This window comes from Piliocolobus tephrosceles, chromosome 18 (genome assembly GCF_002776525.5).
Source record: "Piliocolobus tephrosceles isolate RC106 chromosome 18, ASM277652v3, whole genome shotgun sequence".
In the NCBI taxonomy this organism is placed as follows: domain Eukaryota; kingdom Metazoa; phylum Chordata; class Mammalia; order Primates; family Cercopithecidae; genus Piliocolobus; species Piliocolobus tephrosceles.
Window position 1 is genome coordinate 9,246,462 of NC_045451.1, and position 27,122 is coordinate 9,273,583.

The following is a 27,122-nucleotide window of genomic DNA, read 5'->3' on the forward strand; positions in this document are numbered from 1 at the left end:
CAAAAAATGACATAAAGAAAGCAAAAAACAGAGAAAAACTGAAAAAATACATATGAAAAAGGATTAATTTTGTAACATAAACTGTGCTGTTAGAAATCAGTAAGAGAAAGTCTAAGAATTCAAAAAGCAAGGAGGCAAAGCATAGAAACAAACATCACACAAAAAGAATGATGGAAAGGAAGAAGAAAGGCAAGAATAAAAAAGAAATTATGAAAGCAAGAGGGAGAACACAAATTCAAGTAGCCAATCAATACCCTAAAATATTCTCAATTCATTCATCATTAAAAAATCCATGGGCCGGACGCAGTGGCTCACGCCTGTAATCCCAGCACTTTGGGAGGCCGAGGCAGGCGGATCACGAGGTCAAGAGTTCGAGACTAGTCTGGCCAACATGGTGAAAGCCTGTCTCTACTAAGAATACAAAAATTAGCCAGGCATGGTGGTGCTTGGCACTTGCCTGTAATCCCAGCTACTCAGGCGGCTGAGGTAGGAGAATTGCTTGAACCCAGGAGGCAGAGGTTGCAGTGAGCCAAGATCACGCCACTGCCCTCCAGTCTGGGCAACACAGCAAGACTCCATCTCAAAAAAAAAAAAAAATCTAAAGAATTTTGGGGTAATGGGAATTGTTCTATATCTTGATTGTGGTGGTGTTTATATAACTGAATGCATTTGTCAAAACTCAACAAAATGCAACTAAAAAAGGTGGTTTCACTGTATGCAAATTATATCTCAATTTTTAAAATTCATTGAAAAGGAAATTCAAACCAAAACCAGATAATCTCTTCATCTGAGTCTGAAAACCTTAAACCATTAACAATGTTGGGAAAGGCATCCTGAACTTGGTACTCATAACTCATGATTGAAGTCAATTACAACTTTGTAAAAGATTATTTGAAAACATTTACCAAAAATTTAAATTGATATACACCTAACCAAGTAATCAGGCTACTAGTGATTTGTCCTTTGGACATATACTCATGCCAAAAACAAAGACATATGGACAACAATGTTCCTTATTGCATTAATTGAAAAAAAAAAAAAAGCAAACATTACTTGATCACTGACCTAATATTGGTAAATACAGACCACATATTGGCCTACTATGTGCTAAGTCTTTGTTATAACCCCGTAAGTTTGGTACTATCCACTGTGGAACCAGACTGCATAAGTTCATGTACTGTATTCTCTCTCCACCATGGAATCATCTTAGAAATACCAGTATCCATCACTCAGGCTAGTTGTGAGGTTTAAATGCATTAATATATATGATTTTTTAAAACAATGCCTGGCTCATACTAGGCTATACAGATGTCTGCAGCTAGTAAAAGTAGAAGTACTAACATTTTTTTTTTTTTTTTTTGAGACGGAGTCTTGCTCTGTCACCCAGGCTGGAGTGCAGTGGCCGGATCTCAGCTCACTGCAAGCTCCGCCTCCCAGGTTTACGCCATTCTCCTGCCTCAGCCTCCCGAGTAGCTGGGACTACAGGTGCCCACCACCTCGCCCGGCTAGGTTTTTGTATTTTTTAGTAGAGACGGGGTTTCACCGTGTTAGCCAGGATGGTCTCGATCTCCTGACCTTGTGATCTGCCCGTCTCGGCCTCCCAAAGTGCTGGGATTACAGGCTTGAGCCACCGCGCCCGGCCTAACATTCTCAATGTATAGATGGGGAAGCTGAGATACAGAGAGGTTAAGGAACTTGCCTAAAATCACACAACTGATTTTAGAGCTCACTTCTCTACACGAAACATTTACTACATAATTCATTTTGGCAAAAATATGGAACCTAAATGTCAGGAAGCAACTATAAATAAAAAAAACTCATTAGCCTAGTGTAATAAATGATAATACAATGCAATGTTATAGAGATAAAGCAAGATGTTCACGACACAGTACTGGGGAAAGAATCAAGCTATGAAACTAAATGCAAAGATTATCTCATTTGTATATACGTTTATATGCCTAAAAGTGCACAGTAAATGTTTCAAAGAATATACAAGTAACAGTAGTTACATCTCTAGTGAACGGGAAAAGGGATAAGGAAGCTCAGTTGACTTTTATTTTCTATATTAGACTTTTCTGTGACTGTCAAGCAGATTTTACATTACTATAAAACAACCACTCCACCCCATAAAGTGTTCAGGTACAATTTAAGGTAAAATAAGGCACTCTAAGTAAAAAACCCTATCTCTGTGTTTCAGTCACCTGGTATTATGAAAAGCAGGACCTTGATGCTCTCAGGGCCAAACGTATAAACAACTTTCCTTAATCCATCTCCCATAAGCCTTCTCAAACGGTTCCAATTCTTCCTAAAGTTTTAATTTCATGAAGCAAAGTATTACCCTCATGCCTTGACTCATTCCAAGTACCTCATTTCAGCCTTTTGCTTCCCTCTTCAAGCAACAGCAAAAACACAAGGATGAAAGATGAACTCATTACCTTCTAGGATCTTAGATTCTAGTGTAGAATACATGGGTGAACATCTGCAGGAGACTGTCAGAAGTGCTCTAAGAGAAACACATTTCAGAATGCCATCAGCACTCAGAGCCACACCTAACTCAGACCACGAGGAATGAGGGGAGCCTTCCTGTCACTAAGGCTGCTACTTCTGCTGCTGCTCCAAGCACCACTCACTCGGAGATTATGCACGAGCAAATGTTATGTTTATCTTCCTGAATCCTCACAAGAGCTCTACTTGGAAGACACTATTTTTATCTCCGTTTCGTAGAAGAGCACACTGAACCTTAGTTTAACAATTTGCCCAAAGTCACAAAAGAAGTTACCAAGTACTGGATACAAGTGCTGAACCCTTGGTGCATAATTCAGAAACTGCGACTTGACTTGAATGCGCACTCACTGAACATCAGGCATGGCAACACAGAACCTCATGATTAAGAGCCTGTAGTCCCAGCTACTCCGGAGGCTGAGGCAGGAGAATGGCGTAAACCCGGGAGGCAGAGCTTGCAGTGAGCTGAGATCCGGCCACTGCACTCCAGCCCAGGAGACACAGCAAGACTCCGTCTCAAAAAAAAAAAAAAAAAAAAAAAAAAGAGCACACACAGGAGAGGGGAGTCCATGTCGCAACTACTATTATTTCCCAATGACCCTGGACATCCATGTCTCAGTCTCCTCATGTGAAAATGGGGACAGTGCACAGACTGCTTGAGCCCAGGAGTTCAAGACCAGCCTGGGCAACATAGGAAGACCCTGTCTCTGCAAAAAAAAAAAAAAAAAAAAAAAACCCACAAAAAATCAGCCAGGCATGGTGGCAAATACCTGTAGTTCCAGCTACTAAGGAGGCTGAGGTGGGAGGATCACCTGAGCCTGGGAAGGAAGGTCAAGTCTGCAGTGAGCTGTGACTGCACCACTGCACTCCAGCCCGGGCAACAGAGTGAGACCCTGTCTCAAAAAAAAAAAAAAAAAATCATTTATAAAAACTATATTTTAAAAAAAGGAATGAGGAGGCCAATAAATCTTCCCTAAATGTAACTATGAAGCTGGACTAAACTGTCAATAGCAACCATTCAGTGCTTTGAATTCATCACATTTGATGATGACTAGAAATGACAAGTGTGTAGGTTAATTTAAAATACTATAGGCCAGGCGCAGTGGCTCAAGCCTGTAATCCCAGCACTTTGGGAGGCTGAGACGGGCGGATCACGAGGTCAGGAGATCGAGACCATCCTGGCTAACACAGTGAAACCCCGTCTCTACCAAAAAAAATACAAAAAACTAGCCGGGCGAGGTGGCGGGCGCCTGTAGTTCCAGCTACTCGGGAGGCTGAGGCAGGAGAATGGCGGGAACCCGGGAGGCAGAGCTTGCAGTGAGCTGAGATCCGGCCACTGCACTCCAGCCTGGGCGACAGAGCGAGACTCCGTCTCAAAAAAAAAAAAAAAAATTAAATACTATAAATACATTGTTTTCATTTCTTCTCTTCTTCAAAGGCCATGAGATTGTATAGGTTAATAACTGTTAACAGTACCGTTGAGGTTATAACATACAACATACAGTAATTTACGTAAATAATAGCACAGGCTGGGCATGGGCCTGTAATCCCAACATTCTGGGAGGCTGAGGCAGGCAGATTACTTGAGGTCAGGAGTTCGAGACCAGCCTGGCCAACATGGTGAAATCCTGTCTCTACTAAAAATACAAAACAATTAGCCTGGCGTGGTAGTGCATGCCTGTAATCCCACCTACTCGAGAGGCTGAGGTAGGAGAATCGCTTGAACCTGGAAGGTGGAAGTTGCAGTGAGCCGAGATCACACCACTGCACTCCAGCCTCGGCAACAGAGCGAGACTCTGTCTCAAAAATTAAAATAACGGCATAAAGTCAGGGGAGGAAAAGGAGACATGAAGCCAAGTGTCTGTATTTTATCAGTATTAAGGTGGCATTATTTTGAAATACATTGTGATAAGCAAAGATACATGGAGCGATTTGTGGAGAAACCACGAATAAAATTACTTAGACAATATTATTTAAAAAATAAGATGTCAACAAAGGAATTAAATTGGCACACCAAAAAATATGCACTTAACACAAAATAATGCAGTAACAGAGGAAAAAATAAACAAAAACAAAATTTAAAAAGAATAGCAAAATGACGAACATAAATCCAATGGAACCAACAATCACATAAAGTGTGACTGGACTAATAAACCCTCACTCCAGGAGTCAGCAAACTTTAGTTCACAGGCATAACTCAGCGCATCATCCTTTCTGTGTATTTCATAAGCTAAAAAATTGTTTTTTTATTATTTAATGATAAAAAAAGTAACACAAAAATTACATGAAATTTGAATTTCAATGTTCATAAATAAAAGCTTGGAATAAAGCCACTCCTACTTCGTTACATATCTTTTATGGCTGCTTTCTCACTGCAGCCATAAAGCTGCATTGTTAAGGGGTCATAAAGCATGCAAAGCCTAACACATTTACAATCTGACCCTTACAGAAAAAGTGTGCTGATGTCACTCTACTCGAAAAGTAGAAATTGTCAGACTAAATCTCTTTTTAAAAAAGAAACAACTATGTGCTGGCTACAACAGGCTCCCCTAACACAGAAAGACGCAAACCACTTAAAAAGGACAGGAAAAAGTTTCCATGAAAATAATAATCATGAGAGCTTCAATAGCTATATTAATATCAGACAAAATAGACTTTAAGTATTATTAGGGGCAAAAAGGGACATTTCAAAATGATAAAAGGGTCAATACATAATGAAGACACAGCAATTATAAACACATATGCACTTAATAAAACCCCAAAATACAGCAAGCAAAGCCTGAGAGAATTGAAAGGAGACAAGGACAATTCAACAATAATACTTGAAGATTTCAAAAAGCCAATTTCATAAATGATGGAACAAATAAAGATGAAATAGCAAGGTTTATAATACTTCAACACTATCAACTAACTTGACCTAACTAATATTTTTTCAAGGCTTCATTTTTCAGGACAGACCAAAATAAGCCTCAATAGCCAGGTGTGGTGGCTCACACCTATAATCCCAGAATTTTGGGAGGCAAAGGTGGGAGGATCACACGAGCCCAGGAATTCAAGACCAGCCTGGGCAGCATAGTGAGACCTAGCTGCTGCAAAAAATTTAAAAACACATTAGCCAGGTATGGTGGCACATGCCTGTAGCCCCAGCTACATGGGAAGCTGGGGCAGGAGGATCACTTGAGCCCAGGAGCGTTGGGGCTGCACCTTGTCCATGATTACACCACTGCACTCCAGTCTGGGGGACAGAGCAAGACTGTCTCAAAAAGCCTCAATAAATGTGAAAAGACTGACACTGTAATTACACCAAGCATGTTCTCTGACCACAACGGAAGTAAATTAATTAGATATCTACAACAGAAATAAATCCGGAGAAACACCAAGTATTTCTCAATGAAACAAAACACTTCTAAATAACCAGTGGGCCAAAGACTAAAAATCAGAAGAAAAAGGTAAAAAATATTTTGAACAGAATGAAAACAAGACATACACAAATTTATGGGATGTGGCTAAAGCAGTGCTTAGAAAAAAATGTACAGCATTCAATGCCTATATCAGAAAAGGTCTCGAATCAATAACCTAAGCTTTCACCCTTAAGAAAGTAGAAAAGAACTAAACCCAATGAAAGCAGAATAAAATAGTAAATGTTAGAGTAGAAATTAATAAAATAGAAGACAGAAAAACAAGAGGGAATAAACAAAACCAAAAGTGGGTCATCTGAAAAGATACAACACACACAAAGCTTTAGGCTAGACTGACAAAGAAATTAAGAGAGAAGACATAAATTAGCAAAATCAGAAATGAAAGAGAGGCTATCGCTGTCAAACCTACGGAAATGTAAAGGATTATATGGGAATACTATAAACCACCTTTTACCAACAAATTAGAAAACTTAAGAGAAAATGGACAAAATCCTAGAAAGACACAAATTACCAAATCTGACTCAAAAAGAAACAGAGAATCTAAATAGACTCATAATGAGTAAAGAATGAATTGATAGCCAGGCGCGGTGGCTCACGCCTGTAATCCCAGTACTTTGGGAGGCAGAGGCGGGTGGATCATGAGGTCAGAAGATTGAGACCATCCTGGCTAAAACGGTGAAACCTCGTCTCTACTAAAAATACAAAAAACTGGCCGGGCGTGATGGTGCGTGCCTGTAGTCCCAGCTACTCGGAGGTTGAGGCAGGAGAATGGCGTGAACCCGGGAGGTGGAGCTTGCAGTGAGCCGAGATTGCGCCACTGCACTCCAGCCTGGGCAACAGAGCGAGACTCCGTCTCAAACAAAAACAAAAACAAAAAACAAACAAAAAAAGAACGAATTGATAATTAAAAACCTTCCTATAAAGAAAGGTCAGGCTCGGGTGGCTTCACTGGTAAATTCCACTGAAGATTAAAACAATTAATACAAATCTTCACAAACTCTTTCAGCTAATAGAGAAGAAGGAACAAGCCATTCTGTGAGGCCAGTATTACCCTGATACCAAAGCCAAAGACATCACAAGAAAACTAAAAATCAATATCCATCATGAACACTGATACAAAAATTCTTTATTATTTTTACAGACAGGGTCTCACTCTGTTGCCCAGGCTGGAGTGCAGTGGTGCAATCATGGCTCGCTGCAGCCTCCATTTCCAGGCTCAAGTGACCCTCCCATTTTGGCCTCCCAAATAGCTGGGACCACAGGCATGCACCAGCACAACTGGCTAATTTTTTTATTTTTTGTAAAGACAGGGTCTCCCTATGTTGCCCAAGCTGGTCTAGAACTCCTGGCCTCAAACAATCCTCCTGCCTAGACCTCCCAAAGTGTTGGGATTACAGGCGTGAGCCACCATGCTTGGCCAAAACTTATCAGCAAACTGAATTCAGCAACATATAAAAAGCATTATATACTTTGACCAAATGAGATTTATCCAGGTTGGTTCAACATCAATAACCAATTAATGCACCATAGCATACTAACAAAGAAAGAAAAAAGCACATATGATCATCTTAATAGTTGCAGAAAGGCGGCCGGGCGTGGTGGCTCACGAGGTCAGGAGATCAAGACCATCCTGGCTAACACGGTGAAACCCCGTCTCTACTAAAAATACAAAAAATTAGCCGGGCGCCTGTAGTCTCAGCTACTTGGGAGGCAGAGGCAGGAGAATGGCATGAACCCGGGAGGCAGAGCCTGCAGTGAGCCGAGATAGTGCCACTGCACTGCAGCCTGGGCGACAGTGCAAGACTCCATCTCAAAAAAAAAAAAACAAAAAAACAAATAGCTGCAGGAAGGCACTGACAACACCTATTGAAGATAAAAAACTTTTTATAAGCTAAGAATAGAAGCAACTTGCTCAAACTAATTAAGGGCAACTATGAAAAACCTACAGCTAACATCACACTTAATGGTGAAGGGCTGAATGCTTTGCCACTAAGACTGGGTGCAAGACAAGGACATTTGTGCTCACCCCCTCTACTCAACACTGTACTGAAGGTTTGAGCCAGTGGAACAAGAAAAGAAATGCATACAAATTGGAAAGGAAGGCCGGGCTCGGTGGCTCAAGCCTGCAATCCCAGCACTTTGGGAGGCTGAGACGGGCGGATCACGAGGTCAGGAGATCGGGACCATCCTGGCTAACACGGCGAAACCCCGTCTCTACTAAAAAGTACAAAAAACTAGCCGGGCGAGGTGGCGGCGCCTGTAATCCCAGCTACTCCGGAGGCTGAGGCAGGAGAATGGCGTGAACCCGGGAGGCGGAGCTTGCAGTGAGCCGAGATCGCGCCACTGCACTCCAGCCTCCTGGGCGACAGAGCGAGACTCCGTCTCAAAAAAAAAACAACAACAAAAAAACAAATTGGAAAGGAAGAAATAAAACCACCTTTATTCATAGTTGATACAATCTTAGTTTTGCCTTTTTTTTTTTTTTTTTTTTGAGATGGCATCTCATTCTGTCACCAGGCTGGAGTGCAATGGTGCGATCTCGGCTCACTGCAATCTCCGCCTCCCAGGTTCAAGTGATTCTCCTGCCTCACCCTCCCCAGTAGCTGGGATTACAAGCACACGCCACCACACCCAGCTAATTTTTTGCATTTTTAGTAGAGACAGGGTTTCACCATGTTGGCCAGGATGGTCTCAATCTCCTGACCTTGTGATCCGTCCACCTCAGCTGTTTTTTTGTGACAGGATCTCAGTCTGTCATCAGGCTGGAGTGCAGTGGCATGATCACAGCTCACTGCAGCCTCGACCTCCTGAACTCAACCAATCCTCTTGCCTTAGCCTTCCAAGGAGCTTGGACTACAGATGCATGCCACCACACTTAGTTAACTTTTAATAGAGACAGGGTCTCCCTATGTTTCCCAGGCTGGTCTTGAACTCCTGGGCTCAAGCAGTCCTCCAGCCTTGGCCTCCCCAAGTGTTGAGATTATAGACATAAGCCCCCATGCCTGGCTAGCTGACAAAATCTTATACATAGAAAAACCCAAGGAAATCACACACACACACACCCTACAAGCCTACAACAATAAAACTACTGGCACACCAAAAGTCAATTAAGAAAACAATTCTGTTCACAAAATATAAAATTGCTGAGGAATAAATTTAAAAAATGTAGTACAAGATTCATACAGTCAAAACTACAAAACACTGCTAAGAGAATGTAGAGATTCTAAGTACTTAGAGATTTCATGTTTTTGAACTGGAAGATTCAATATTATTAATATGGCAATTCTTCTAAAATTGATCTACAGATTCAAACAATCCCTATCAAAAGCTTAGTAAGTTCTTTTTTATATTAATTGATACAACATTCCTAAATTTTATATTGACATGCAATTTTGAAAAAGAACAAAGTTATACTATCCGATTTCAAAAGTGTTTATAAAACTATAGGAATCAAGACAGTGTGCTGCTGACATAGAGACTGGCATACACATCAGAGAATAAAGGAGTATGGAAATAAGTCTTTACATTTATAGTCGACTGATTTTCAAGAAAAGTCCCAAGACAAGTCAATGAGGAAAGTCTTCTTGACAAATGGTGCTGGGACAACTGAATAACTAAAAACAAAAATGTAAACCTTCACTCCACAGGTAAGAATTAAGTCAAAATGGATCATATACCTATATGTATGAACTAAAACTATAAAACTTCTTTTTTTTTTTTTTGAGACGGAGTTTAGCTCTGTTACTCAGGCTGGAGTGCAGTGGTGCGATCTCAGCTCACTGCAACCTCCGCCTCCCGTGTTCAAGCAATTCTCCTGCCTCAGCCTCCCCAGTAGCTGGGATTACAGGCACATGCCACCATGCCCACAGAATTTGTGTGTTTTTTAAGTAGAGACTGGGTTTCACCATGTTGGCCAGACTGGTCTCGAACTCCTGACCTTCTGATCTGCCCGCCTCGGCCTCCCAAAGTGCTGGGATTACAGGCGTGAGCCACTGCGCTCAGCCCTGAAACTATAAAACTTCTTAAAAAACACTTTGTGACCCTAGTTTGGACACAGAGTTCTTGGACACAATACCAAAAGCACAACATATAAGAGAAAACTCTGCTAAGTTAGACATCATTAAAATCTAATAACTAAAATTTAAACTGTTTGTGTTTCAAAACAAACCACTAAAAGAAAGATAAGCCACAGGCTAGAAGAAAATACCTGTATCGTATCTTCTAAGTCACAGGTTAGAATATCTGTGTATCACAACTGACAAGAGGTTATACCAAGATATAAATAAAACCTAATTTTTTAAATGAGCAAAAGATGTGAACAGACCTTTGACCAACGACAACACGCAAATGGCTAATAAGCACACGAAAAGGTGCTTAATAGTATTAGTCATTCAAAATGTAAATTAAATTAAAGCCACAAAAAGATACCACTGCACAAACACTATCAAGACAATATCATGACAAAGGCAGGGGTGCAGACAACCAGAAACCTCACACACTGCTGGTGGAAATGTAAGACGGGGTGGCTTTTAAATCAAGTCTTTCTTTTCTCCCGATTGCGGCAAAGTGATGACTAAAGTGTGTGGCTAAATAGAGATAACCAAAAAATGTATCACGGGGCAGGTAAAACTTCACACCCCTAGAAATCATTCTGCATCAGTTCATACAGATCATCCTGTGTCTTTTCTCTTTTTTCTTTACCATTGCATTGACCTTGTATCTTGACTTTTTAGTCTTTTTCTAGTACCTGAGGCATCAGAAGTTTCTCCACTTTATTTTAGTCAAATTTATCAGTTTACCTTTGCCTCTTCTATTGTCTTTAAAAAATTCATCTAACCCTGAGATCATATGTTCTTGTGAATTTGCTGTAAACAAGTTTTGGTTTTCATATTTAAGTCCCTGATTAATCTAGTACTGATTTATGTGTGAGGTAGGTAGGGATTTATATTTTTCCACGCATATAACCAATTCACTCAACACATTTATGGAAAAATATCAATCTTCACAAGAATCAGAGATACACAAATTAAACTATTAACACTATGATTTTCCAAAAGTCAAATTGGCAGAGATTTTTTCTAAATGGTTGTACTGATTGCCTGAAAGTGTCTTTTTTTAAAAAAATTATTATTATTATTATTTTTGAGAGTCTCGGTGTGTCACCCAGGCTGGAGCACAGTAGTGCAATCTCAGCTCACAGCAACCTCTGCTTCCCAGCCTCAGCGATTCCAGCGGTTCTCCTGCCTCAGCCTGCTGTAGCTCGGAATACAGGAACATGCCACCACTCCCAGCTAATTTTTGTATTTTTAGTAGACATGGGTTTCACCACGTTGGCCAGGCTGGTGTCAAACTCCTGACCTCAGATGATCCACCTGCTTCAGCCTCCCAAAGGGCTGGGATTACAAGCGTGAGCCACCGTGCTGAAGGTATCTTAATACAGTTATAAAAATTAATTTGGCAATATGCAACTGAAAAACAATCATACTCCCTGACCCAATAATGCTGTTTTTATCAATCTTAAAAAAATAAGAAATAAAAATATTCCCTGGATCATTATTTATGACAAAAAGTAAATTTAAATTTAAAAAATTGGAAACATCCTAATTTCCAACAGTATGAGTAAACAAAATCCTGGCACGTTTACACAATGGAACTTTAGAGAACCACTGAAATTGATATTTATACAGAGTTATAAATAACATGAGGGGAAAATTCATATTGTTCATTTGTTAAGTGCAAAAACACAGGAAACAAAATTATATGTATGTGGTTCAATTACATAGAAAGAATAGGGAGGAAAACTGGACCACAAAGTACAGCAGAACTGTTAACTGGATGGCAGAATTTTTGTAAACATTATTTTCAAAACACCCTATAATGAACATGCAGTGTTTTTATAAGAATAAAACCTGTGAGCTTGTTTGTTCTTACTTTTTTAAAGGAAATGGTTGAGTGAATCCATTAAAAATGCAGGGGCTTTTCTTGGCTTTCACTTATACCATGACTGCCAAACAAAAAATAAATCAGAAGATGAGACTATTGGGTTTTTTTGTAGCTTTTTGTTTTTACTGTTATTCTTTGGCTTTGGTAGAACTTAAGACAGCCTCCTCCTCTTTACCTGCTCAAAATAACTTTTTGCAAATCTGACTTAAATTTTTTTTTGTACTGGTGTATATATAGTTACGAACTGGCCTTGAATATTCAAAGTCTAAATGACAAGAGTGATACACCTACCAGCTTTCAAGACCCTCTTCCCTTCCTACTCAGCTTATATTCCACAATTCATCACTGTAATCATTTCCTTGTGTATACTTCTATCCCCTTCCTCTATTCTCCTTCTGAAAAACTCTCTTGGTAAAACCTTATTAGCAAATTCAACTCCGCGTATGTCATGCCTGCATCCACAGAGCTGAATACGGCTGGAGAAAAAGAGCTGGTCGGACGGGTCTCATTTGTAGTCAAGGCCATGACCCTCAGGTGGGTCCTTACCACTGTCTGGAAATCAAACTACTTTGCCCTGGTCCATTCTTCTCCTTCCCGGCCTACCATTTCACACCTTCCCTCTCCTTTCTCCACCCCGGAACACTCCCATTACCCCTGGAACACTCCCTTATTTAATATCTCAGCAGATGGCCCAACTTCCTATTTCACCTAGAAAAGGAACGACATCAGGAGACCTTGGACTCGGCCCCCATCTACCCACTCAGCACCATGTTTCCATCTACTGTATCCTGCTGCCTTGCTCAAGGGCCCCCACGGTCAGCTGGCACACTTAATCTCCCAACAATTTCCCCACTCCACTGGATCACTCCAGAAAATGTTATTTCTCATATATAAACAAACTTGTGGGGACCCCGCTTTCCTTACCAGCTGCAGCCCCATCTCTCTCATTCCCTTTGCAGCAAAACACCTTAGGAGAACTGTGTCTACCGACGCCTACTATTCCTCTCCAACCTTCTCTGACACCCACACCAAAGGCTTCTCTACCAACCAGCGCACAGTGCAGCTCTTGTCTAGCGTGAGTTCTCAGTCCTAATCTTAGAGGCACTGTGTGACCACTGACCACTCCTTTTCCTTTCATATAATTTTACCTCTTTGCTAAGCACACCGCACTCTCAAGGTCCCTCAGTCTGACTCCTTTGCTAGTTCCCCTCTGAAGTCTTAATAGGAGTGCCCCAACACTCCGACTTCGGTCCCCTCTTCTCCAACCATGATTTCATTCATGCTCATGACACTGTATAGGATTGATGTGCCTACACTCCCAAATTCTCTCTCTTCATTTACAGATTAGTTATATTCAGCTCCCTTCGGGATACTGCCACTTTGATGTCTTGCAGATACCTGAAACTTCACAAGTTCAAAACTAAACTCTGGCTCTTTCCCACCCCACCCCTACACACTCCCCACCTGCAGGTTTAAATCTTCTCTATCCTACTTCCATTTCCGGCTACTTCATATTCTTCCAATGATCAGATCAGAACATTCAGAATCACCCTTGGCTCCTTTCTTTACCTCATACCTCATCCAGTATGTCATGAAATCCCAATTTCAGCTACCTGCAGAACATACGCAGAATCCAACTACTTGTTGCCACTATACCAGTCCAAGCTACCATCCTCTTTCTCTTGCATTATGGCAATACCTCCTACTTCATTCCTTGCTTTCTTTCTCCTGCCCCATTCTATTCTCAACATGTCTCAGCAAACTGGGACAGATGCTGACACTCTGGCTGCTACTGTAATAAGGTCCTTCATCTCTGACCCAAGAGTCTTATGTCTTTTGCCAGCATCCATGAAACTGCAGCAGGCTAACTGGTGAGCCTGCCTTTGAGCTTGTGTTGAAGGCAAAAATCTCAGACATTTCACACTTCTTGGCAACTACATGCAAACATAATAAATATTTACAACTACATAAAAATACAATTATATTTACATAATAAATGTAATACAATTGCTCTGACTTCTTTCAGAGCCCTTAGCTCTTACCACAATAAGCTCTAATTCAAATGCAATAGGAACACTGCATGGCTACAAAGGTAGATTAAAAAAATTTAAATATAGCCAAATTAAGAAAAATGAACTTAAAGTTGCCAAATAATTTAAACTTAAATTAAGAATAAATTTATATTTACAGCAAAAGTTCTAATAAATTCTCAAGTGATTCACTCCTACTTTATAGGCTATTGACACAAAAATATGGGGTAGCACTAGCTTAAGTTTGCAAGGGGATATTGAGTGAATCTCCATATAAAATAGGTGATAATCTCTAAATCATGTCCAGTTCTAACAGCATCTGACTCAATGAAAATAATAAAAATATGTACAGATTTAGATATCTAACCAGCAATGAACTGTCCCAAGAGCATTTCTAAGCATCCTTCATTGTAATTGCATTCAATGCATTCTTCTTCAATTATTAAACTGAGTATGAAACAAATATTCATAATGTCAATCATGTAAAAATGCTAATTGTGTTGGCTTATAAGAATTGATTAATGAGACTGGGCACGGTGGCTCACGCCTGTAATCCCAGCACTTTGGGAGGCTGAGGTGGGTGGATCACTTGAGGTCAGGAGTTCGAGACTAGCCTGGCCAACAGGGTGCAACTTTGTCCCTACTAAAAAAAATACAAAAACTAGCCAGGTGTGGTGGTGGGTGCCTGTAATCCCAGCTACTCAGGAGGCTGAGGCAGGAGAATCACCTGAACCCAGGAGGCAGAGGTTGCAGTGAGTTGAGATCACGCCACTGCACTCCAGCTTGGGCGAGAGAGAGACTTCGTCTCAAGGAAAAAAACATAAAGAATTGATTAAATGACTGTACACCTCTCCTTAATTTTTTAATTCAGATTTTAACAGGTTACATTTAAAAAGTAGTACACCTATACGTCAATTCATCACTGTCTTTGCACGTATACAGTCACCCCTCGGTATTCATGGGGGCTCCAGGAACCCTATCGATAACAAAAGCTATGAATGCTCAAGTCCTTTATGTAAAATGTCATAGTATTTGCATATAACCTATGCACATCCTCCCCTACTTTAAATCATCTCTAGATTATTTATAATACCTAACACAAGTGTTATATAAATGGTTAAACTATATTATGTTTTGTTGTCTTATTTGCACTTAACCAATTCAAAGAAATGTGATATAAGAAATATCGCATCTTTGTCCCTAGTTTCTGGCACAGTTCCTAAATCTTTGGGATTTCCTGAGATAGAAATGTTTTTTGTTGTTCAAAACAAGCCCCTTCCAATCACAACTGTTAATGCTAATGCTGTGATTAAAAGGAGCCCTCCTAGACAGCCTCAGGATGGGGCTGGTCACCCAGAGACCCAGGGCCTAGAGCGTGGAACTTTCAGCCCCGACCCTCAGTCCCTATCCTGAAGAGAAAAGGAAAGGATTAGAGATTGAGTTCTACAGAGATTCGGGGACCTTGTGCACACAAGGGCGAGCTGGGCAGGAGGCCACCTTTGGAGGGCACAGAAGCTCCGCGTCCCCCCGTGCTTGCTCCACGCACCTCTTCTACTGGGCTGTTGCTGAGCTGTGCCCTTTTATAATAATGTTTTCCTGAGTTTTATCCCAGCAAATTATCTAATCTGATGAGGTAGTGGGAACTGCTGATTTGTAACCAGTCAGTCAGAAATGTGAGAGGCCTGGGACTTGCGACTGGTATCTGAGGCCGGGGCAGTCTTATGGGACTCAGCCTGTTGCCTGTGGGGACTGTACTTACTCTGGGTAGTGTCTGAATTAACTGAAACGTTGGACACACGGTTCTCTTTTTTTTTTTTTTTTTTTAAGACAGAGTTTCGCTCTTGTCGCCCAGGCTGGAGTGCAATGGCACGATCTCGGCTCGCCGCAACCTCTGCCCCCCGGGTTCAAGCGATTCTCCTGCCTCAGCCTCCCAAGTAGGTGGGATTACAGCGTGTGCCACCATGCCCGTCTAAATTTTGTATTTTTAGTAGAGACGGGGTTTTGCCACATTGGTCAGGCTGGTCTTGAACTCCTGACCTCAAGTGATCCATCCACCTCAGCCTCCCAAAATGTTGGGATTATAGGCATGAGCCACCGTACCCGGCCAGGACACTCAGTTTTCATGCTGAAGAAGTCGTTGTTGGTGTTGGAAACACATCACAAGAAATAAATCGGCCTTTTGTCTTCACCACTGTGTGTATCAGGCCTGGGTCTCCTATGAAATAACTCTGACACTTTTCAACAAATTAGTATAGGTACCCTAACTCTAAAATCAGTGGAGACCTGGGCAACACTGATAATGAAAATCATCTGCACACTGAAAATACAGCACCCCGACTTACTACTAGTAAGATCCTTAATGATGTCCACATCTGCAACCTTATTGGCTAAGGTATAATTACAGTTGGTGGTTTAGAAATAGCTATTGTAATACATTCTGATATAATATATATGTAATACATCCTGACTTCCAGAATGATAAATGTAAAATACTATCTTATATATAGTTCTTTTAATTCCATTCACCTATATCTGATCATAGCTGACAATGACAAATCAAAAAACAATTATTTAACATTTTAATGTCAACAAAATTATTTTAACTACAAATATAGCAAATTCCCTAAAAATCTCACCACATTCATTGCCTATGAAAAAGAATGAGCTCATGAATTATAAACTACCAAGTAGGTAAGATTCTTTCAGAATTTGACAAACTATGAACAAAGATGTTTTGTTTTTATTCTGTACTGTAGCAAAGTGTTTTAATAAAGTTTCTTCATTGCTTTTTTATTTTTTCAAGATTAAAAGTAATTTGTTTATATATTAAAAAATCTTGCCGGGCACAGTGGCTCAAGCCTGTAATCCCAGCACTTTGGGAGGCCGAGACGGGCGGATCACGAGGTCAGGAGATTGAGACCATCCTGGCTAACACGGTGAAACCCCGTCTCTACTAAAAATACAAAAACTAGCTGGGCGAGGTGGCGGGCGCCTGTAGTCCCAGCTACGCGGGAGGCTGAGGCAGGAGAATGGCGTAAACCCGGGAGGCGGAGCTTGCAGTGAGCTGAGACTGCGCCACTGCACTCCAGCCTGGGCGACAGAGCAAGACTCAGCCTCAAAAAATAAAATAAAATAAAATAAAATATCTTAAATGTAATGAACTACTAAAGCAAAAAGATCTAACTTCTGAAAGGCAAAATGCATATAAAAATAACTGAAAAGTAACACAACTGTTAGGACTGCTCTCAGAGCCTTCAGAGCAACACAAAAGCTCTCATTTAAAGAGCAATTTGTCCATTATTCAAATGCTTTCACATAGAACATACAAGATTTTGTCATTCAATTTGCAGTAGAGAATATGTGTTTTCAGTTAAAATAATCTTTTCCTCATTTCTAAAGGACATCCAAATGAAGAATGGAATTTTAAATAGCAGATTTGGGGTACAAAAAGTAATCCACATGAAATTTGCTATTAAATGTACATTAAGAGCCAATGTAAACTTCATTCACTGATCATTAGAGCTGAAGGGAATCTTGGAAAGCAATAATTATTCAATTTAATAATATATCTCTATTAAGCAAATAATATAAAAATCTTACAAAATGAAAAGATTACTTCCATTGTAAAACAATAATTTGATTGCCAAAGGTAACCATTTATTATGGGTTCCCAAAGATGTGATCTCTTGATGCTTTTAAAACAGTCCAAATTAAAATAATTATGTTACCCACTACAGATCAGCAGGCATTTCATCAACTAAGTTAATAGAACTCAGTGACACAGATGTGGCTTCATGAGAGCACTAAATGAAAACACTACCTTTATTTAAAGAAAAAAATAGATGTGGTTTTTCCCCGAAAACGAAGGGTTTAATATTCATTGATGCTAGCAAAACAAACGAAAACTGTTTTAAAGAAGGAAAAAAAAAAACCTTCCTGATTAAACACACACTTCTTTATCTCTATCATTCCCCAAAAACATAGGAACGAAGAAGATCACAAAGGGAACTATGGCAGATGACAACAGTGTTAAGTGGCTGAAACAAACCGGAGTAAACCAAAATCTAAGACTGCCGGAAAGGAAGACAACGAAAAACCAGCCTGAGAAAAGCTTTCACAAATATGAACCGCGAGGCAGATGCTATTTGTTTAAAAAAGAAGGGGTGAGGAGAACGGTTAGAAAACAAAACTCCCACAGCCAAAAAGTAAACATCCAATGAAAGAAAAACTGAGGGAACTCCCCTCCAAAGAACAACAACAACAACAAAAACTGACAAGAAAAATGGAGAAAAAAGCTAAGCAAATAAATAGATGGATTTAGGAGTTCCTATGTCCAATGAAGAGCTTAAGACAGAAAAAAAAAAAAAAAAAAAAAAAAGAATGAGAAAAGGAAAGGGAAGAAATTATCAAAGTCATTTTAATAGTTTTCCTAGAACTGAAAAACCCAAGTTTACAGACTGAAAAGCTCTGTGGAATGCTCGGCACATCCAAAGTAGAAAAGAACAATCACCAGACCCACCATGGTAAAATGTTAGTATTTAGGCGGTAACACAAAACTAGGGAGAAAAGAAATGGCTTACAAATGCCTGGCAAACTGGCGGCATGTGACTTCACAGTAACACTGAAAACCGGAAGACAAGCGAGCAATGCCTGCAAAATTCCAAGAGGAAACACGCTTACAACTGTGACCCCCACTGACAGTTCAATGACTCTCATTGTGCCCCTGCACGTGTCTGGCATTCTTGCAGGCACTAGGCCTGGTTCTGGCCTATGGTCACCAGTGTGCGACCTGCAGATACACCCACATCTGCCATGGGAGCAACAGACAGGAACTGTAGGTGAAAGCAGACTAGACCCAAAGGAAGAGGCCCAGGGAGGTGGCGCCCACCACAGACTTTGCGAAAGCAAGACACAGACCTCTATTCATGCACTGAGATTTCAGAGTTCATTTGTCACTGCCAAGTAACTTACTCTATCTGAACTAAAATATTAACCTGGAATTTTATACACAGCCAGGCATACACCCGATACTTAGAACACAGACGTTTTCTGACACACAAGGCTCATAAAAACAGTATCATCTTCTCCATCACCTTTCACAGAAGTCACTAGGAGGATGAACTTCATCATATCAAGGAGGTAAACTAAGGAACAGAAAACAAGGAACCCCACTTGGGAAGGAGAGAAGAATTTCTAAGTTGACGGTAGAGTCTCCTGCGATTCGCCCTGTTTTAGATACTGTTCCTGCCTTCTGTATCTTTCTCCAATCACACACAGGTCACCCTGCAAGAGCCAGCTCAACTGTAATATCCTCCATGAAGACACAAATCCAAATTCCCCAGCTCCCAGGATTCAATTAAAACCTTCAGCATCAACAGGAAAAAGGGCTGCACACACCAGAGTCCATTCTGAAATCGACTACTAATGTGGTGTGTGACTCTGGGCAGACGACACCTGCTTAGACCCAATTTCCTCATCTGTGCAATGACGAAGACTATCATCAGAGGAGTTCCTTCTAGCTCTAAAATGCAGTAATTCTGCTGCAAATGTATAAAATCACTAAAACCCTACTGTAATTCTCTGCTTTGGTATTTGCTTACATTTTCTGCCAGTCTGTGATATTTGGCAATAATGTTACTCCCTAAATATGTCACTTTTTTTTTTTAACTTCAAAAGCAACGTCAACAAACAAAAATGACTATTGTCTGAAGGATGGTAATATGTTACTTAAAACCAAAATTAAGCTTTAAAAACAAACACATTATAAACATCACAACAAACTTTAAACAAGTAACATACAGACACAGTAAAAATCTACCAGTAAGAATTCATCTGACTTTAAAAGCATGCTACCCCAGCTGCTTCAACCGTCTAGCATATTACTGATACAGTCAGAACAACGTGTACCACAAAAATCACTTTAAGTGCCACCGTAAAAAGCACCAAATAATCGGCTACCCAGATCGCTGAGTAAAAACACCTTGTCCAGATAATTCTAAAGATTAACACTGAACTATTGAAATTGTTTTTGATGGAAATCTTATCTAATAGAAGCCATACAGTCCTCTGACTTCAAAAAGGTATTTGAAGCACAAGTGTGTATATTAAGTACAATCCCAGACTGTCACACACTGCTGTATATAAATGGATGCCTCTCCAGATGACCAAATTTATCTGCTGGAAAATTTCAGGATGGCATAATGACACCATTAGGACTTACTGATGTCCGGTCACTGCCTGCCTCCCAGGCCCTCAGATATAGCCTGTCTTCTTTCTTTTCTTCTCTATACTCAAGAGTCCAATGCTATGGAAAGTAAGATAATCATCACTTCCCAGTCTCCAAGCGTGATGCCCTGTTCATAATTTTAAGAAAGTATTTTAGTGTATTGGCTGTTAAGAGTGATAAAACAGTTATCAGAACAAACATCATCAGAGCAGAAGGCTCTGCAGAGAAGGCAAAGTGTGGCATCCTTTTTGTTCTCGGTCTCCCACCAGTGAACTGCTGTGACCCCACAGCCAAGCCAGGCAATTGCTGCTAACGCTGTGACCACCTGTAATCCTTACCAGTCCAGCAGCCTGCACTAGCAATCCTTCGGAAGACGCCCATTCACTCCCTGCTTTCATTTCCATTTCTCTTGCTCCTTTGGTCTCAAACCCTTTTCTCACATTAGGCTTCCTTAACAAAAGCACTCAAGTCTAACACAGGTGTGGCTGATTAATCGGAATCCTACTTTTGACTAGTCAGATTGTTTTAAATTAATAGTAAGAATTACTTTAGGAATTATTACTATTATACTATTATATATTATAAAAGAGGGGGTGAGGAGAACAGTTAGAAAACAAAATTCCCACAGCCAAAAAACATCCAATAAAAGAAAAATTGAGGGAATTCCCCTCCAAAGAACAACAATAACAACAACAAAAAACAACTGACAAGAAAAATGGACTCAGTGGACAGTCCCCCTGGGATATGTCAGGGACACAGAAAAGAATTAACAGTAATAATATTAATAGTAATAATTACTTTAGGAATTATTACTATTATTTTAAAACATAATCTGACTAGTCAAAAGCAGTCAGATTAAGGTGTAGAATACTAGTGTTAAAGTATTAGCACTTGTTATATTTCAGGCACTTAATTAATACACTAACATGCATTATCTCATTCCATTTTCTTTTTCTTTCTTTTTTTTTTAGACAGAGTCTCACTCTGTTGCCCAGGCTAGAGTGCAGTGGCACAATCTCGGCTCACCGCAACCTCCAACTCCCAGGTTCAAGCGATTCTCCTGCCTCAGCCTCCCGAGTAGCTGGGACCACAGGCGTGTGTCACCATGCCCGGGTAATTTTTGTATTTTTAGTAGAGACAGGGTTTCACTATGTTGGCCAGGCTGGTCTCAAACTCCTGACCTCCTGATCCGCCCACCTTGGCCCCGCAAAGTGCTGGGATTACAGGCAGGAGCCACCGTGCCCAGCTATCTCATTCCATTATTATACCAGCTCTGAGAGAAACATCATCATTATATTATAAGTAAAGGAACAAAAACTTTGTAACAGTTTTTTTTTTTTTAATCTACCCTATAAAATTGAAGCGCTGAAATTCAAACCTAGATCTGCATCCCCAGGAGAGACTGCCTTCCTTAGCACGGAGGGCTTCGAAGTCTCTGGCTTTTCTAATTCCAAAGGAGTTTTTCCTTCTGGCTTAATTCTACACCAGAAAACTGAGGATACCAGGAGGTTCCAGATAACTGAGGTTTCACTTTACTAAGCTATGTAAGCAGGGGAAATGCGTTTTGGGCTGGTGCCTTTCTACACACTATACATGACTACACTTTCAGAAGTGAAGGAGATCCGGGCGCCTACACTGCGAGTTAGTCTGGTACTTGAGTCACTCAGACACACATCATGCCTCTGCAGCCAGTGACAGTTCTCTCTCTGTAGGGCTGTTGGGGCCATGTAATGATAAGGACTTTGGTTTTATTAGTGCTATGATTTACTTAGCTGGTCAAGCAGTCCAGCTCAGAAAAGGACAAACGACATGAAACACCAATAACTTTCTAACACGTACACAGCATGTCTCTGCCTTTAAGGTGTAGATAACAACATGAAAACTGCAAGTACTTTCTGTATACCCGCAACCCTCCTACTCAGGAGCTAGGCCCTCCGGGACGTGTCAGGCACACAGAAAAGGAGGACCACAGTAGACGTTCTGGCCTCACAGAACTTATTTGGGGTGGCGGCGGAACAGCAGAAACAAGCAAACAAAGTAATTACAGATAATAGCAGAGGTGATGAAGGAACCATACAAATCAATTACTTGGGATTACTGAAGGAGCCGTAAGGTAGTCAAAGAAGTCTTCTCTGAGGTGGTGATGCTCTGAGGTGGTGACACTGGCATTAAGATCTGAGAATGAACCCGCCACAGGAGCCACCGAAGGACACTGTAGGCAAACAGAACTCCTGTGTCAAAGATGGCGAAGCAGGAAGCAGCTTCGATTGCTGAGGAACAGAAAGGCTAGGGCAGAACGCTGGTAAGGCAGAGATGGCTGTTCAAGATGAGAACTAGGGAGAAATGAAAACACATTTCAGAACTAGGCAGAAATGTTACAGTCGATGAGAAAGAGTTTGGACTTTTGGCTGGGCACAGTGGCTCATGTCTGCAATCCCAACAATTTGGGAGGCAAAGGTGGGAGGATCACCTGAGTCCATGACTTCAAGACCAACCTGGGCAACATAAGGAGACCCCTTCTCTACAAAAAATTAAAAAATCAGCTGGGCGTGGAGGCCTGCACTTGTGGTCCCAGTTACTGGCGGAGGGGGTGCTGAGGCGGGAAGATAGCTTGAACCTGGGAGGTTGAGGCTGCAGTGAGTCCTGAGGGTGCCACTGCACTCCAGCCTGGGCATCCAGAGCGAGACCCCCGTCTCAAAACAAATCAAAACAAGAGTTTGGATTTTACCATAAATACACATTCATTACAACACTGTGAGATAAATTATTATCCCCACTTTAGCCCCAGATGAGGAATAAGACTCAGAGGGCATACAGAACGTGTTCAAGGTCACAGAGCTGGTAAACGGATGCCCCCCAACATGTCCAGAGTGTGCAAGGTGGGAACTGAAATCTTACGTGACTTTATCTAAGTATGTTTTTTCTCAAAACATCAAGACCAATGGCCACCTTACAACAACTGCCCCAACTAAGTCAAATTTAATGTTTGTATGGGTGGGTAAAGACCTGAAATCAGTTTAACTAAACTGTGTTCTCAGTCCTAAAGCCATCACGACTTATTAGCTAAACCAACACGCCAGACAGCATACTAAATTACCCATAAAAACATTAATGACAATTTCACTTCAAAACAGTATCAAACACGTCTTATGTTATTCCTCTTTTAACAGCTGAAGAATTATTTCTATCAATCTATCCATGTAAGAAAGTTTCTCCTTTTTATGACATATACTAGTATTAGGAAGTTCTCCCTTGTAAAATGAATAATTTTACAAAAGTACTTCGGCACCACAGATGAAAATATAATTTCCAGAATTGGAAGAGGCCAGGGATGAGGCCGGAGAACTATAATAGACAATCCTCACTTCCTACACAGGACGAAATAAACAGAAAACAGCAAAAGGAGATCTTTTTAGTTCATTTGCTTATCTAACTTTATTAAGCATTAAAATAGAACGTATACACATCCATTAGCTATACTGGATTATAAATGAAGTATTTGACCTCACGCTTCCAAATACATATGCATTTATGTGTGTATTATCCTTTCTCATGAATGCATATTTTCAAGAGAATAACAGTAATTGCATCCCAATAAGCCCACGATAAATTGAAAGTATCTTAAAGTCAAAACTCACGGTGGATTTATCTGGATCTAAGTCGAGATGCATACTGAATGTGTATCGTTTTTGCTCCATCAAAAAGTCAAAAAGTCCAAAATTGGGGACCATCTATATGTCTGGACTTTTAAATAAGATCACACCTCTATGAGCAAAATAAAAGATATGATCAATAACCCAAAAGTTTCCTGAAAACTGGCCACAATAGAGAAAACTAACAAGATTTTTCTCTGAGGAGTGTAATCACACAAGACAGGCTTAAGGGGACACTTGCAGGCTGGGTGTGGTGGTTCATGCCTGTAATCCCAGAGCTTTGGGAGGCTGAGGTGAGAGGATCTTGAGGCCTAGAGTTTGAGACCAGCCTTGGCAACATAGCAAGACCCCACCTCTCCAAAAAACAATCAGCCAAGTTCGGTGGCACATGTCTATAGTCCAAGTTACTCAGGAGGCTGAGGGAGGTGGATCACTTGAGCCCAGGAGTTCAAGGCTGCAATGAGCCATGACTGCACCACCGCACTCTACCCTGGGTGAGAGATAAAATAAAAAACAAGATTCTTGCTTTCTGTTTCCTAAAAAAAGGGGCCATTAAAAAGAACACCTTTTCCAGTTCTAATGCAAGAATGAAGAAAAACATTGGAAGGCAAAATGACTAGAAACGCAGTCAGTACAGCACCATTTTCCACCCTACGCCCAGTCAGTGGCTCTCAAATTCCTTCCCTGCCACTCCCTGCGGGCGGGGGGCAGGGGGGGCACCAAAAGAGGAGGTCACGGGATGACCTGAAGGTGTGCCCTTGGGTCGGAGGCCCTGCTGAAGAGAAAGGGGCAAGACTACCAATTTAGAGGGTAATTTAAAAGATAACTATAAAGGTAAGAGAGAAAAAGTGTTTCAAAAGAGATGCTGAATGGAGTTTTAAAAAGTATATATTCGGGTGAATACCTGGCTCATCCTTACTCAGGCACAAGCGGAAAGAAAGCTCGGGTCAAACTCCAGATAGAAGTTCTTCCAGGAATCCTTATCAAATCCACTGTCCACCAACCAGCTTCCTCCAAGGCACCAAGGCAGGCTTAGGGAGGGTGTTGGAACCAAAGGGTTAAGGCCACATATTTAGTTTAGAGCTGAAAGGATCCTAGACCTTACCATATCCACGCGTGCACAAAACCCACTAGGAGGAGAAATTAGAAAGCCCACAGGAAAGTATTACAGACTTTTTTCCGGTTTTTGTGAAACCTGGTGAGCAATGCCATTCTTGTTTTTAAGTAAGGCTGACTGTCCACAATATTAAATATTCCACTTAAAATTCATTCATTCAAGTAAGCTAAATGGATTTAACGTTGTGGCAGTTGGTTAAAAAAAAGTCAAGATAAATTGCTACCTTCTGTGGCTGAGAAGATGTCAGATATTTTATCTTGAAGTAGACCGTTTACTTTTGTTTGATTCCAAATGTATCTTTATCCCAAGGAATACAGTAAATTTAAAACGTCTCTGGGAGACCGTTCAGTGTGTGTAATTCACGTTATTTCTGTCATTACTGCGTTCTCTGTCCTTAAGCACAGTGCATGTTGCCTTATCCCGGCAGACGTTGCAGAAACATTTGTTGAAATGAATTCAACATTATTTCTTTTGCTACCGGAAGACTGAGTTCTGCCACATATTCCCACCTGGCCCTTCATTCCAAACAGTGGGGATGGGAACCCCAATTTCACATTCCAACTGAACGATAAGTTGGCGCACACATTACTGCACACATCCCAAGTTTTGTGCCAGGACCTGCCCCTGAGAAACGTCCATAATTCTGCTCCGCGAGCCACAAGGGTGTACCTGAAGTTGCCAACTCCCGAAGCAAACTGAAAATTCAGACCCGTGTCGGTCCCAGGAGCGGTTTAAATTCCACAATTGTCTCCTCCCTATACCCGGGTGAGTGCGCTGCCGGCCGGCGGCACCTTCAGCGGCAGAGCAGCCCGGGCCTGCACCTCCACCAGCGCCGGCGCGACCTCGCGGTGGGGCGGGGGCGTCCCCGAGTCCCAGCGCCGCTCCCCAGGCCCGTCCTCGCGCCTGCGGCCTCGCCGCGCCCCGACCCCGAGCCCGAGCCCGCGGAGGTCCGAGGAGGGACCCGGCCGGGACGCAGAGCCGCGGAGGCCCCGCGCCGCCGCCCAGGCCTCGCGGAGCCCCGGTCTCTCCCCGGCGAGCTGCGGGCAACAAAGGCGGCGGCCCGGGCCGGCGCGCCGCGGCCGAAGAGGCCGAGGGGTCGGGAAGAGCCGCCCGCGGCCACGCAGGCCTCGGCCCTTCGGGGGCCGCCGCGCCCCGGCCCCGGCTCCCCGGTTCTCGCGTCCCCGCTCCCGGGCCTGGCCCCGGTCCCTGTTCCCTGTTCCCCGGCCCTGGCCCCCGCCCGCGCACCCGCCGAGACGGCGCAGGGCCTCGCGCTGACCCAGACCCGCCGCTGCAGCCCCGCGCACGGCGGCCTCCCCGGCCCGGCCCGCGCCAGATCCGCCCCCTGCGCCCGGAGGCGAAAACCAGCCCCACGGCCGGTGCCCCGCACCGCGAACGAGCTGAAGGCGGACGGCGAAGCCCGGCCCCTGCCTTCCGCCCGGGCTCCCCGGTCGCTCACCCGGAGGCGGCCCGGCTCCGCTTCCTCGCCCAGCACCGGCGCGACTGCCGCGCTCGCCTTCTCTCTGCAACTCCTCCTCCCGCCTCCTTCCTCCTCCTCCTCCTCCAGGAGGGGCGCGCAGCCGCGGCGCCTCGGCCCGAGCGGGGAGCGGGTGCGGAGGAGCCGAGCGGGCCGCCCCGCGCCCACTACTCGGGCCCGTGGCGCAGGCGGGGCGTCGGGGCGCGCAGGACTGAGGCCCGGGGCCGCGCGGGGCGGGGCGGGGCGGGGCGAAGGCCGGGCACTAAGTGGGGGTTCCGAGGGGTGGGGCGCCGGACCGGGGTCGTGGGGCAGGCCGGGCGCAGGATCCCTGATCCCTACCCCCCGCGCCCCTCCATTGGTGCCTGCAGGCGGGCGCCCCTCCCGTCCCCAGTGTCCCTGTCCTGGTTTTTCCTTTGGTACCTTCCCTCTGGCGGGGGTGGCCCGGGCTAACGCGGAAAGGAAAGTCTCCTTGACCCCCCCGCCCCGCGGATTTGGCGGCTGCTGTCCCTGTGCCCCTGCGGCCGGCGGCCGGACCCCCGCACTGCCCAGGTCCGCTGGGCTCGCGTAGGGACCCCGGCCTCGTCCCCGCAGGGAGGGGGACCCCAGGACAGACGCGCGCGCACGCTTTGCAGAGCTACAAGTGGGGAAACCCTTCCCACACCTCGACTAAATTGTGAAAAATGCTTTTTAAAAAGACAAACTTATTCCTTGTTTCAAGCCATCTACTTTTCCATTTAGTCGTTTTCAGGGAGGTTTTG

At 42.8% G+C, this 27,122-nt stretch overlaps 1 protein-coding gene across 2 annotated transcripts in view; it reads right to left on the reverse strand.

The window, feature by feature from the left end:
* SOCS6 (suppressor of cytokine signaling 6) overlaps positions 1-26,576 on the reverse strand; it is a 43,260-nt gene extending 16,684 nt beyond the window's left edge. Inside the window, exons 1-2 of one of the 2 annotated variants that reach the window (XM_023224174.2) lie at positions 26,347-26,576; positions 24,678-24,804 (exon numbers count right to left, since the gene is read on the reverse strand). The gene's annotated coding sequence lies outside the window, so the exon portion shown is untranslated. The remainder of the gene's footprint in view (positions 1-24,677; positions 24,805-26,346) is intronic. The other variant, XM_023224173.2, reaches the window with a different exon arrangement.
* Between the last annotated feature and the right edge of the window lie 546 nt (positions 26,577-27,122).